Source organism: Corapipo altera, unplaced genomic scaffold (assembly GCF_003945725.1).
Source record: "Corapipo altera isolate COAL_440 unplaced genomic scaffold, ASM394572v1 1, whole genome shotgun sequence".
NCBI lineage: Eukaryota > Metazoa > Chordata > Aves > Passeriformes > Pipridae > Corapipo > Corapipo altera.
Window position 1 is genome coordinate 16970658 of NW_020884873.1, and position 12082 is coordinate 16982739.

Consider the following 12082-nt stretch of genomic DNA (forward strand, 5'->3'; position numbering starts at 1 on the left):
TTTCCAGACAGATGTATTAAAGAACTCAGCATTGAGCAAGTTATGAGGTGCCCCAGCACAGCTGTAGCATTCAGAGAAACTGCTCTAGAGCAGTTTCCCTCACAGTAAAAGAATAAAACCACTCTAAGCTGATGAGCCGCTCACAGGCTCGGTGAGCTGCCGTGCCTGTGAGCGGCAACCGTCTTTGTGCTGAAGACGGGTTGTTATGAGACTTGTGCCATTCCCCCATCGCTTTCTCTCATCACAGAACCTGAAACAGGAAAGTGCAACCACCTGCCTCAAAGGTATAGATCTGCTTGGCTGCTTCCTTCTTTCACTATGAAGTTTTAAGGGTAAATACGCTGAGTAAATTAGTATCACATTTTCTGTGGAGTTAAACAAATAAGGTCTTAGCTGCAAGGCTTGAGATTCAGTGTGTTTTCCACCGCAGGTGCATCAGGTTTTTCGCCTTGTCAGTGGGGGATCAGGACTGTGCTCAGGAGGAATGTACTTATTGGAACAGAACAAAGAAAATAATGAATGGAGAAATTTCTTTTTATTAGTCAGGAGCAAAAGAGATATCCAGATTTCCCAGAAACTTTAAGGTTGCTCTGGCAGAGATCAGACTATTGTATCTCTGAGACACCCATTGTGATCATACCAACAGGGGCAAGATGCTTAGAAAGAAAAATGCTTCTGGCAGCTGCAGATCTGGCATTATTGACCCTCCTTTTGGTGTCTTCTGTGGAATGTGGTGGTTTCTTAAGGGGTCAGGCATGAATGTAATTTCTCCTCAATTGTTTTTTAATGTCCTTGTAAAGCTTTTTGATGCACTGTAAGCCTAATATGCAATATTGTTATGAGACATTTCTTTAGACTGGAGTGCTATAGAGCTGTATAGCAAGGTCTTGTGTGTGTTTCATGTGTGTTTGTGTACATAAAGTTCATAATAGTTGTCTCGTAGGAACAAAAGGACATCAGTCTATAAGAAACATTTTAGTAGCATCCTATCAGTATAAAATTTTCTTAGAAAAAACAATAATCTAAACTCTCTTCAACAGCAGTGGGAGAATCTGTCCCTTTTATAATTGCCTGGTGAAAAAAGGTTTTATAATGACTGAGCTTTTAGTAAATGGGCATGACAGGAGGAGATGGGTTTTGGGATAAGAAAGAGTTACCCATCAGTTATGTTTTGATATGCAAGATTGTAGGTGATGCAGCCATCCACTTGAAAGTGGAAGAGAGAGAGGCCCATGCTTTAGCCTCTTCTCACAGGTTTCTGAGTAGGACATAAAATCTGGCTATGATGTGATGGTGAAATGAGTTGTGGAACAGATATGGAGAAACCATGTTTCCTTAGTAGCAGCTCAGTGAAAAAATGTTGCAGTGAAGCAATTCTCTTTACTTTCCTATTTAGTGACATTTACTTCTATTTCTTTCTTACATTCTAACATGACAATCCCACGGATAAGAGATTAAGCACAAAATAGCAGGGTGTGTCATTCCCATTTTTATCAACAAAGCAGAATAACCTGGAGATGGATGGAGATGCAATGTGGAATGTACACATCTAAACTTAGCATAGTTTTGTTGTCTGGATTTTGGAGTTGCTTTCATCTCTAGCGCTCCCTTCTGCACACATCTCCTAAACTAAGACTGAAGGATCTGCCTGGGCAAAACAGGCAGCTTCCAGAAAGCCAGGGCTCTGCTGCTCAAGTTAGTTTTTTGTCCTGATCTCTTACACCTTCTTGCATTAGTTTCCATAAGGTGTAGCGTGTGTGCAAGCTTGTCTGGTTTTTATAAGTTATAGCCATTACTTTTCTCTTCATGTTTGTCTTCCTTTACCTGTTCACATGGAATTTCTTTTTTTTCTCAGGATTATATTCTACTCTTGTAACCATACACCAATGCCCTCCGTTTTTGCTGATTCAAGGGCAACAGCAGTGAGGTTGTAATGTCCTCTGCACAATGTTATATTTTACTCTCCCCATCAACTTGCAGCTTGACAGCAGCTCTCTTTAGCCACAAGCAATATCTAAAAGTTTGGCAGGCAAGAGGCTGCTATTAAGCTACAGATCTGGAACTACTGCTGTAGGCAGTCTCTTCTGGTTTATTTTTACTGTCTGACATAATGAAAATGTTCTTCATTCTCTTCCCTATGTTTCTTTCCCTAGCAGTATTTTCACTTGAAATTCTCCTCTTAGTGGAGCTGTAAGATATATGTATATACACACACACCTTAAAATATACTCACTGGCAAGTTCAGTCTCTGATATTAGTTAGAAGAACCTACCTACTGGGGCAGATAAAATGCCATATGTTTGACAAGTAAAGAAATATTGCTACCAACAGTTGATATGTCTGGGTCTTTGGGGGTCATTTTAGTTTCTTTAGTTTTTTACAATATAATGAGGCCCCGACTTCCACTACCTTTTTCCCTTCTCTCCAGAGTCTCTTTTTGGTTTAAGAAGAACGTAACAATTCTATCTTCTTTCGGTTCCTCAAATGACTATATAGAATCACAGAATCATTAAGGTTAGAAAAGACCTCTAAAATCATTGAGTCCAACCATTAAGCCAGCACTGCCATGTTCACCGCTAAACCATGTCCCTAAGTGCCACATACATATTCAATATAATGATTGTCACACACTTGATCCAAAGCTCAGGGTTGACTACCAACCATATTCCAGTCAGCACAAATTTTATCCATAAATCCCGTGATATCTTTCAAAAATCTTTATTTTGCAACTCCATTGAAGGAGTCTTCTTAGTCTTTTCATCTTCATTTGCCACCATTCTTTGCACATTTGGGCAGCAGGAAAGAAAGTATATTACCATCAGGGTTTATATGGCAGTAACTGTCTTTCCTGCACAAGCCTTTCGTCTTAATGTCTACAGACGTTTTTGCCTATTGATGGGCATTTTGCCCATTTGCTTTTAAGACAGATGAGTGTGAATGCTCTCACTTTATAACTGTAATCAGGCCCAGGTACATGAGTGTGATGACATTGAGATGACAGAAGCACTAAAGCTGTACCAGCCAAACTAACTTGACAATCTGCAAAAATGAACTGGTCCCCTGATGAGGAGGTTTTATGGATTTTGGTGCCGCATTCCATTTAAATATCTCCATATATGGCTGCACTGCACTTTTTCAACGCATCCTGCAGTACAGAGATGTGAAGTGACTTGCCCAGGTATGCACAGCAAAACTTTAGCTGAGCTGGGCTTGGAAACTGGATTCCTAATCTTTCTTCATCACCAAACAAGGTTGTCTTGTTTCTGCATTTTATAGTGATAATTTAATTTTAAATACTATTTTAAATGAGCACTTTTTTTAAACGGAGGAGAGAGACTTGCACAAACACAAGTAGAATTGGTAGTCACATCAGCTAGGCTAACAAATGTATGTACTATAGTCTTCATGGTTCAAAACACTAACTGAATCCCATGATACAACCATTCTAGTGGGCTGATGTTGTACTCAAATGCTTCAATGTTTGATCACTACTGTCCCAGGGATATTTAACTCAACCCAGCTGGATAATCTGGGAGAAAGGAAGGGCATCTTCTTTTCTTTTGCTTTAGCCCAGAATGCTATCTCTGAAGCATAGTTGCTGTAAATAATGTTTCTAGAAGGATTTCAGATATATGAGAATGAAAAAAAATTATCCTGGAAGGGTCTGAGTTCTTCACGTAGCCATAACTTTTTTTAATTGTTCTGCTAATTAGAGAACCATGCTAAAGTACCATTTAAATAACATCTAAGCAGGGGAGACTAACCTTTGAGGAATAAGCTTGCTAATAATGGACACATTATCCTGGCACTAAGATCAGAGGTCAGTACTGCAAAATATTATGAGATGAAAGAAAATTACTCGAATGCCTAAATGAACATTATGTGCCAATACATGATGAAATTCTTTTTTACCTCTCTTGGAACTCCCAAGATCCATCCTTCCTCCCTCTCCCCAACTCTAATCTTTTTTTACATATGGCTTTATCTTTTCAGAGCAGTGTAAAGTACTAATAACATGCCATTTTTTCCCCGAGGCACTCTATGCCTTGTGTTCTCTAGTTTTTCCTTTCCCCATTTATTCTTTTTTTATTATCTCATCATGAAAAATCCACCAGTAACACTTACAGTACAAACTTAAACCCCCAGAGCTCTGGCATTCCTTTTTTATTTTTAAAACCTAGCTACATAAATAACATCATGTTTCCAGGTCATAGGCACTCCAAAATACAGCTGAGTTCTGGCACTGGAGAAGCACTCCATAACCCTGCAATCTAAACAGGGATGTGAAACAACTTCTAAAATTGTCTCTGTGCATAATCATGCCCTGGTAACTGTTTTTCATGTGGAAGTGTATAGTGTATAAAGCCAGGACACTAGAGGCATTCTCTCTGAGTGTTTGTATATGGCATTTGCTGAACCACATCAGACTATTTGTCTGTCACATCCAGTATGCTCCCCAAATAGTAGTCAAAACATTGATTCTGAGAAAGGTGACCAAACCTTCTGTCAACTAAGTGTGTAGAGCTTTACAGGGGGATGGAGCAAACATTTTCTAACTCTATCAGGATGATTAGTTTACAGTTTCAAGTGGTATTATCAAGTTTCAAGTTGTATTATCATTACACTGGTTGGACTATCCTTTCTTGATAATTCTAACAGTGTAACAGATCTCTGAGATTAAATCCATCAAAGCAAACAAAAACAAATCTCCCAATCTTCTCAGCTGTCAAAAAGAACTGAATCTAGTCTGAAAACGCTTTCCCATCTTGAACAGAAGGTGAATCTTAATACACTGAAGCAATCAAGTACTTTCACGTTCTTAGTAGAAAGGGATGAAGAGACATCCAATATTACGTTGCCAAAAATTACATCAGCGTTGTCATAATCATGTCACTACCTTCAGCAGAGGCCATGTGCTGCACTTGCCTCCTTTGCCTACTGATTTGATACAGCATATGTTGCTATCTCCTGTATACTGAGTAATGACACATGTACTACATACCCAAATGGTTTAACGCTACCTTCTCCTTTTGCTGTAATGAGCCCATTCAACAATGAAAGTCTCTGAATGTTTGTGTTGTCAGATTAGCTTTAAATGATGTTCAGGCAAACATTTTTCCTTTCCCACAACATCGCAGCAAGGCAGTTCTCAGTGGGGCTGACACTGCTGCTCACAGTGGGAGTTTCATCATTCTGAGCAGCAGCTGCTTCACTCTGTTTCCAACAGAAGTGAAGCCAACTGTCCCTGCTGAAAGATGGTAGAGGCTCTACTATCTACTGAGAATCCAAGAGTGAAGTGACAAGCATTCCAAAAGGACCATTCTAACTGTCGGCAGCTCAGGTGTCTTGAAGTCTCCATTTGTAGCATCATCTGAGGGAATAAATTAAACACCGGGGGTTTTCTGAAGGGAGATTTTTTTGTAAGAAATATCATAAAGTTAAAAAATTCTTGAAAAATCTTCCTACGTTGTCTATGCAAGATTTCTGTGATCTTTAAGTAGACTAAAAAGCTGGATTAACTAATCCATTATTAACGCTATAGAAACAAGCAAAATATCAAACACAAAGTGTCAAGTTTCTTTAAAAAACCTTATTTAAGAATAATTTTACTTAGTAAACTAATTAATAGATTTAATTGTAACTTCTCAGGAAATTAATTATTTGCCCTTACAGTAAGTGCTGTAATTCTTAATGTATACTGTGCTTCTCATACACGGCAAAACCACCGAATCTCTATTTTAAGTGCAAAACTCAAATTAGCTGTTAGTATGCAGACATGCCAAGTGCCTCCATAGTACATAGTAATTAATTTTATTTTTATTTTTTAACTAGTTTTTGTCATTGTTCTGATTTCTTCCCTTAACTGTTGAGGTCAATGTGGCAAAGAGGGTTAAAGCAACCATGAGATAATGTCTGTAGAAACTAATCATTCATTAATAACTGCAAATGCAGAATGGGTGTAGAAATACTTTCCTAAATCTCCAGGCCTTCTTAGAGTCTGCTCTTTAAGCATCCTGAGCTTTATTATTAATTAGTTCTTTTACAGAAAGGCTTGAACTGACTTTCAGACACTGTCGACAGTGGGTGCTCTGCACTGACAGAGGTTATGTCTTCATTGCCAAAAGCAAGCAGTGCTTTAATATTCAAGTGGTTTACTCCAGGTATATTTCTCAATGTGCCGTCTCAGGCAGGAGAAACACCGGGGATTTTATAGCATTGTGGCTTGCTGTGGTCAATACAAGATGCCTCCTTAGAAAGCAGCTCTAACAGGTACATCAAGGTGATAATTTCATTGGGAATTTAATAAGCAGTAGCTGTCTTTATTTTAAAAATTAAAAAAAAAAAAGAGAGACTAAACAAATCAGTTCTTGAGGCAACATCATAGCAGAAGAAAACCCAGGCCTCAGCAAGCTCCATTCTAAAAAGCTAGGAAGTAGAAGCGAGGGAAGATGAAGGGCTTGTTTGAATGAGGATCTCTCCCAGGCAGTTGTTTCAGGACAGTTCTTCAGTTAGCCATTAGTACTCCAGAATAAGAATTCATTTTTCTGGGATGATTTCTATCACTGCAGTAGTGCCTCAAAGCTCTCCACACCTGCTTTTACCTGTATTATAACTGTCTTGCTCTAATAAATCATCAGGGGCACCACTCTCACTTGAAGGATCCTTTCCTCTCCACATCCAGCTAAAGAGTTTTTACCATTCTTTGCATACCATAACTTGTAGAGACAGTGGGAATGGTAGCACACTTGTAGCCACTGCTTTGAGTCTTCTGAGCACTTTGTGATTTCAGCTGGTAATTTCAGGGAGATTTCTAAGGAAACCCTCAGTGTTTCAGGAGATGGTGTTAGTGACTCAGACAGAATTAAGCCCTTTCCTGAGTCAATACTGAATGGCATGCCCTAGCACATTTCTTGCACATGACACCCACAACTGTAGGTTGATTGCTTGTGGTCATCAGTTGTCCTTCAGCTAATTGCATGAGCCTAAAGGCATTTTGCCCTTATGGCCCAGGCAGATCAGTTTGAGTACAGTTTGCCTTCTGCACATCTGATGTTTTAATTTTAATTGGGCAGTTGTTGCTGCTGCTCCTAACCTGCTGTGCACTGCTGAAAAGTAATGGAGAAAGAATTTCATTGTTAGGTGAAGGGATGGATACAGGGTCAGGAAAAGCAGCAGCCAAACTGGAAGTACTCTCTAAGGTAAAGCTGGAGTCAAAGCACACAATCATCATATTTTAACATTCAGACTTACCAACTCAGCTAACCCATACCAGAGGTGTCCAGAGAAGTGTTATTTTCAGTGAAGCTGCAGCAAAAAAACCCCAAGAACCATAACAGGCCTTCTTAATTAAAGTGCTAGGTAGTTTTAGCAAGAGAAGGCAAAGCAGCAGCTGTATTCCTTTTAGACACACCGAGGAGCTACAGCAGTGTGTGGCCCCTGCCAAGCACTGCTGCAAACCCCCCCACTGGAGCCTATCAGGATAACAGAAGTCTAAAGTGAGTCTGAATTTAATTCAAGATTTATGAAATGCATTGAGAATCTCTTGGAGTGAACAGTGGTTATTTTCTTAATGAATTACTGCTATTTTGAACAGTTTCTATTTGTATATTTAATTTTACTCTTTTTGTTTGAAACGCTCTTTAGCTTTTGAGCAGAATGTTCTTTTGAAATGTTGTTCCCCTGTTCAGTCAAAATCTTGGCATGACATTTTTAAGGAAGTGGTTTTGAAGGCATCAACTTCTGCTCTGCAATCTTAGATGCTTAATTGACTTGAGCTTCAGAAACGCTGAGCATCTACCTCTTTCCTTTGTAAGTTGCACAGATGAGCAAAGTCCAACCACCTTCAGAGAGCACAACCAAAAAAACAGTATTCCAAAATTCACAGAATGTTTTGTGGATATTTGGAGATTAGCTTCTTTTACAACGATGATCACTTTATTAAATATAATCATTTTTGTAATGCTAACCTAAAAAGCAAGGTTCATCTTCAAGACAGCCTACCATAATCAAATACAGCAAGATATGCAATAGTAATGAATCTGAACATTGTAGTCCTTAAATCTGATCACAAGTAAATTAGATATAAGCAGAACAAACTGATAGAGACCACAGCAGAAAATGGAAGTGCAGTGAGCGTAATAGGGTTTTGATTTTTTTCACCTGGAAGCAGAATTGCAGTGTTGATAATATTTTTAGATATCATATTAATCTGTATTTTGAGGGGTAAATCTCCTTTTAGCAGTGCACAGGCCTTGTTTAAATCTTGTGATGAGTAATTCTTGCCACTTAGAGTTTTCTCGTTGCAGAACCCTTACCAACGTTCACAATGCATCTTGAAGGGTGAGAGAGACACAGTTCCTACAGTTTGTAGCTCTCAAAACTCTCTTCTGCAGATTTTCTAAAGTATATAGAAGAGGAACACTTTCTTGAAAGCTGTATGAGGTAGATGGCATATAGTGTTTTCCATTGTCCCTAGTAAAGTAATTTTTTTTCCAGTTTGGAATTTTCCCCTTCTTTCCTCTTTCGTATTGTTTTCTGAATTCCATCCAGAAATAATCAGTTTTCTGAAGTTACATAATGAGGATATTTAAGCACACAGAGGTTAAGAAATAATGATTTTAAAGATAGCCTCATTTTAGTGTGTGTTTTGATAATATGCAGCTGTATAATTGGAGTCTAGCACTGAAGTCAATATCATCTATGAATGTATATTGAAAGAAAATCTCAAATCATTTAATGCAGATCTCCTACCTAAATTATTTTCCATATGTCTTTGATCTAGGTGTGTCCATAATTTATATAATTACCTGAATGAGACTTGTGGGTTTTTTAGAGTAGTCACTGTAGAAAAATGAGGTTACATTCTCATCTTGTGTGATTTCAAAGTTAACCCTGCTGTGAGCAGGAGCTTGAACTGCAGGATTGCCAAAAATCCCTTTTAATCTAATTATTGTATGATTCTATAAACAGCTCTGACCTGTTGGTTTCTGTTCAGAATACCATTTGCTTCATGTAATTTGCCTTATGAATAGGAAAGACAGTGAAAGAGTAAGGAGAAAAGATGTAACATAGAGCTATAACAACTAGTCAACAGACTGTCAATAAGATATCAATTCCTTGATTTATTTATTTTTTTTTTTTTGCTTTCAACTCTTCTTCATTAGATGATTCTTAGATGACAACACTGATGTCAGCATAGCATATTCTGGAGCATAACTGTAGGAACAAATGTGCATGATGTTTATTGTGTTGTGGAAGAAATAGCATACTTTCCTCCCCTTATAAAGCTTAATGAAATGTTGAATGCAACAGCTGACTGCTTTAAATATGTACACACCCATTTCTCATCCTGACAACAAAACCAGGGTAAAACAATCATACTCTCGTGGTTAAGTGAGCTGGTGGGGATCTGTGAACTGGTTTGTAGCTGTCTCCAGTAATTTGATCACCAGTTCCAATGGCTGCTAGACCTTTACCTCAGGAAGTGTGCCTTGGAGTGGACTCATTAACAAAAATTGGATTTTCATCTCATTCCATTTTATCTTCTGTACAAAGCCAATACAAGCACAGTGGATAAGTTGGAATTACAATAGTATACCTGCAGTTGCCACACAAACAAATGTAACAGTACATTTTCTCTAAACTTTTTGAACTAGAATTGCACTCACTACTTAATGGGACAGAATCTGGAATGACTAGGTCCAATGTTTAGGCTTTCAGACAACAAAGCATACCAGTCTGAATATGAATACAAAAGTCACGAGTGTGCACCTTTGTTTTCACTAAAGCACTTTTATTTGGAGATTTAAGTACTGCCATTCAGTGGTTTGTATGTAAAATGTGTTACTGAGCAAAAAATGACCGAAACAGAGAGACAATGTCCATTCTATACTCTCTCACTAGGGTTGAGTGTGGTATCAATAACTTGCAGACTAGGGGAGAGAGGGAGGATCTGCAGTGCTTTATGCAGTTAGCAAATCTTAACAACTTCAAGGACACAATAATTTGGACATTTGAAAAAAAAAAAAAAGACAAATCAGTGCAGATCTTGGTGATGGCCTTCACCTATGCAACATGCTGCAAGTCTGTTCCTCTGGATGCAAATACATCATTAGCTCTGTACAAAACCAAGCCAGACTCTTTTTAGCTTGAGGCAAGATACCAGCACTCTGCTTGCCCCACCCAACTGATATTTCATCTCCTCAAGAATAAGTTCATGTGTGGCCCACTGATTCCATATTCACAGCAAGATTCTCTATCTTCAGTTTAAAGCACTGAGTCCTTATGATATAGCCTTGAATATCTCATGAAGTATCTTATGTTTGCCTCTCCAGCCTTGAAAATGTCTTCTGTGAGGCATTTCACCAGAATCTTTGTCTCCACATGGATAGGTACCTTTTTCTTAAATGAGAGCTAAGTGAGCGTCTTTGTCCAAAGTTTCAAACCCAAGTGCTTGAACTGGGGCTCCTAAGCCTCAGAGGTGATCTCGTACATTAAGATGGTTTAATGCTTAAAGTTACTAGATATGCAAGGATCAATCAGACTTCAGGGTGAGCTATAAAAAGTCAGACTCCCTGCAAACTTGTGCTTTGAACTGGAAGTATGAGCAGGAGTGAAGGAGCATAGTGTTAGGCCAGATGCTTTGAGAGGGTGCCATGTATCCTTTTCCATGGAAATCTTTAAGTATGTGGCTTACTGCTAATGATGTTTGACAAGTGTATAAATTCCAGCTTCCACTGGCACCTGTTCATGCTTATAGGTGATTCTTGTCACCCACATGCACAGAGCACACATGCGTACCCATGAAGCGTACACAGACCAGCTCATTTGGATTTGTATTTGCCAAAGAAAACACAACACACACGTCACCTGAAGTGTGCTCATGGGACCTCTGTTCCTCTGTTCAGGCATACTGCAAATGAACATCTTTCATTTATAATCAGATCCCTAGAGGTACACATGTTCAAATATACTTTTGCTGAGATGTGTTCAGGCTTGCATGTAGAATGCCTACTCTTGTATGAGAGCAGAAAAGGCACTTCACAGGATACTGTGTTCACCCACTCATGCAGGTAATACCACATTCTCACATACATGCAGTCCGCTGTTTTCCCTGCATGTATTGTAACAAATAATTTAAATCTCTTTCTTCCCATCCTGCTTAACATGCAAATATGGATAGCACATCAAGATTAGAAATAAATGTAGCAGAATTACTTCAGTCAACCTGAAATGTCGAATGACTCATTCACACCCTTTGCAGAGTGTTCCCTTTTTGCCACATGCAATCTACTGAGTAGTCTGAAGGCTGTGTGGTTCCCTGCAGCAGAGCAGTAATCGATTACTTGCGCACTGAAGGAGTAGGACTGTGATTATTTTTGCAGGGTATACAAGGGTTATGCAGAGAGGTTCCAGTGAGCCTCTCTGACATGATGGTACTCATGCTGTGGGAAGGGGAAATGTAGGATGTCAGACTTGATCAACATATAAGGAACTTTTTGTGTTTAATTAAGTTTCAGTCTGCACATTAGTTCAGTAACCAATATTCTTACATCATGGTATGACCCAGATATTTTTATTCCAGATAATGAGAACCCATTCCAATTTTATATAATTCAATTATGGATTAAGATAAACAAGAATGTGTTGTTCCTAATTCAGAGTAAAAATATCTGCATGTTAAATCATTCAGGAACTGCTGCTGCGCTTATATTTCAGAGGTATCATAATCCACGTGAACTAAAAAATGCATTGACAAACATGAAATATGTTCCACACTTTACTTAAAATGATACGATCACTGTGCAGAGAGAACCCCAGGAATAGCAACAAGCTGGCATTCACATTTGTCTTATAATGAGAAGAAAAGTTGGATTGACTGTTGGAGTTGCATCTTTAAATGTATGAATTATTGTAATTGATTTCTTTTAAAACCCTTTCAGAACCATTCCCAAATGAGGATGCAATGAGCTAACGGCAAATTTATAGAAAGACTGTGTTGTAGCACTTAGGTCTTGTAAAAGGGGTACTGTGTTTAAATGGAAGTTGAGCTGTGATGACCCATTAAGCAGAAAAAACAGTT

General features: G+C 38.5%; 1 protein-coding gene across 1 annotated transcript in view; it reads left to right on the forward strand.

The window, feature by feature from the left end:
• The first annotated feature begins 201 nt into the window (after window positions 1-201).
• The window catches only part of GRAP2 (GRB2 related adaptor protein 2), a 40750-nt gene continuing 28869 nt past the window's right edge, over window positions 202-12082 (forward strand). The window contains exon 1 of the mRNA XM_027668493.1: window positions 202-284. The gene's annotated coding sequence lies outside the window, so the exon portion shown is untranslated. The remainder of the gene's footprint in view (window positions 285-12082) is intronic.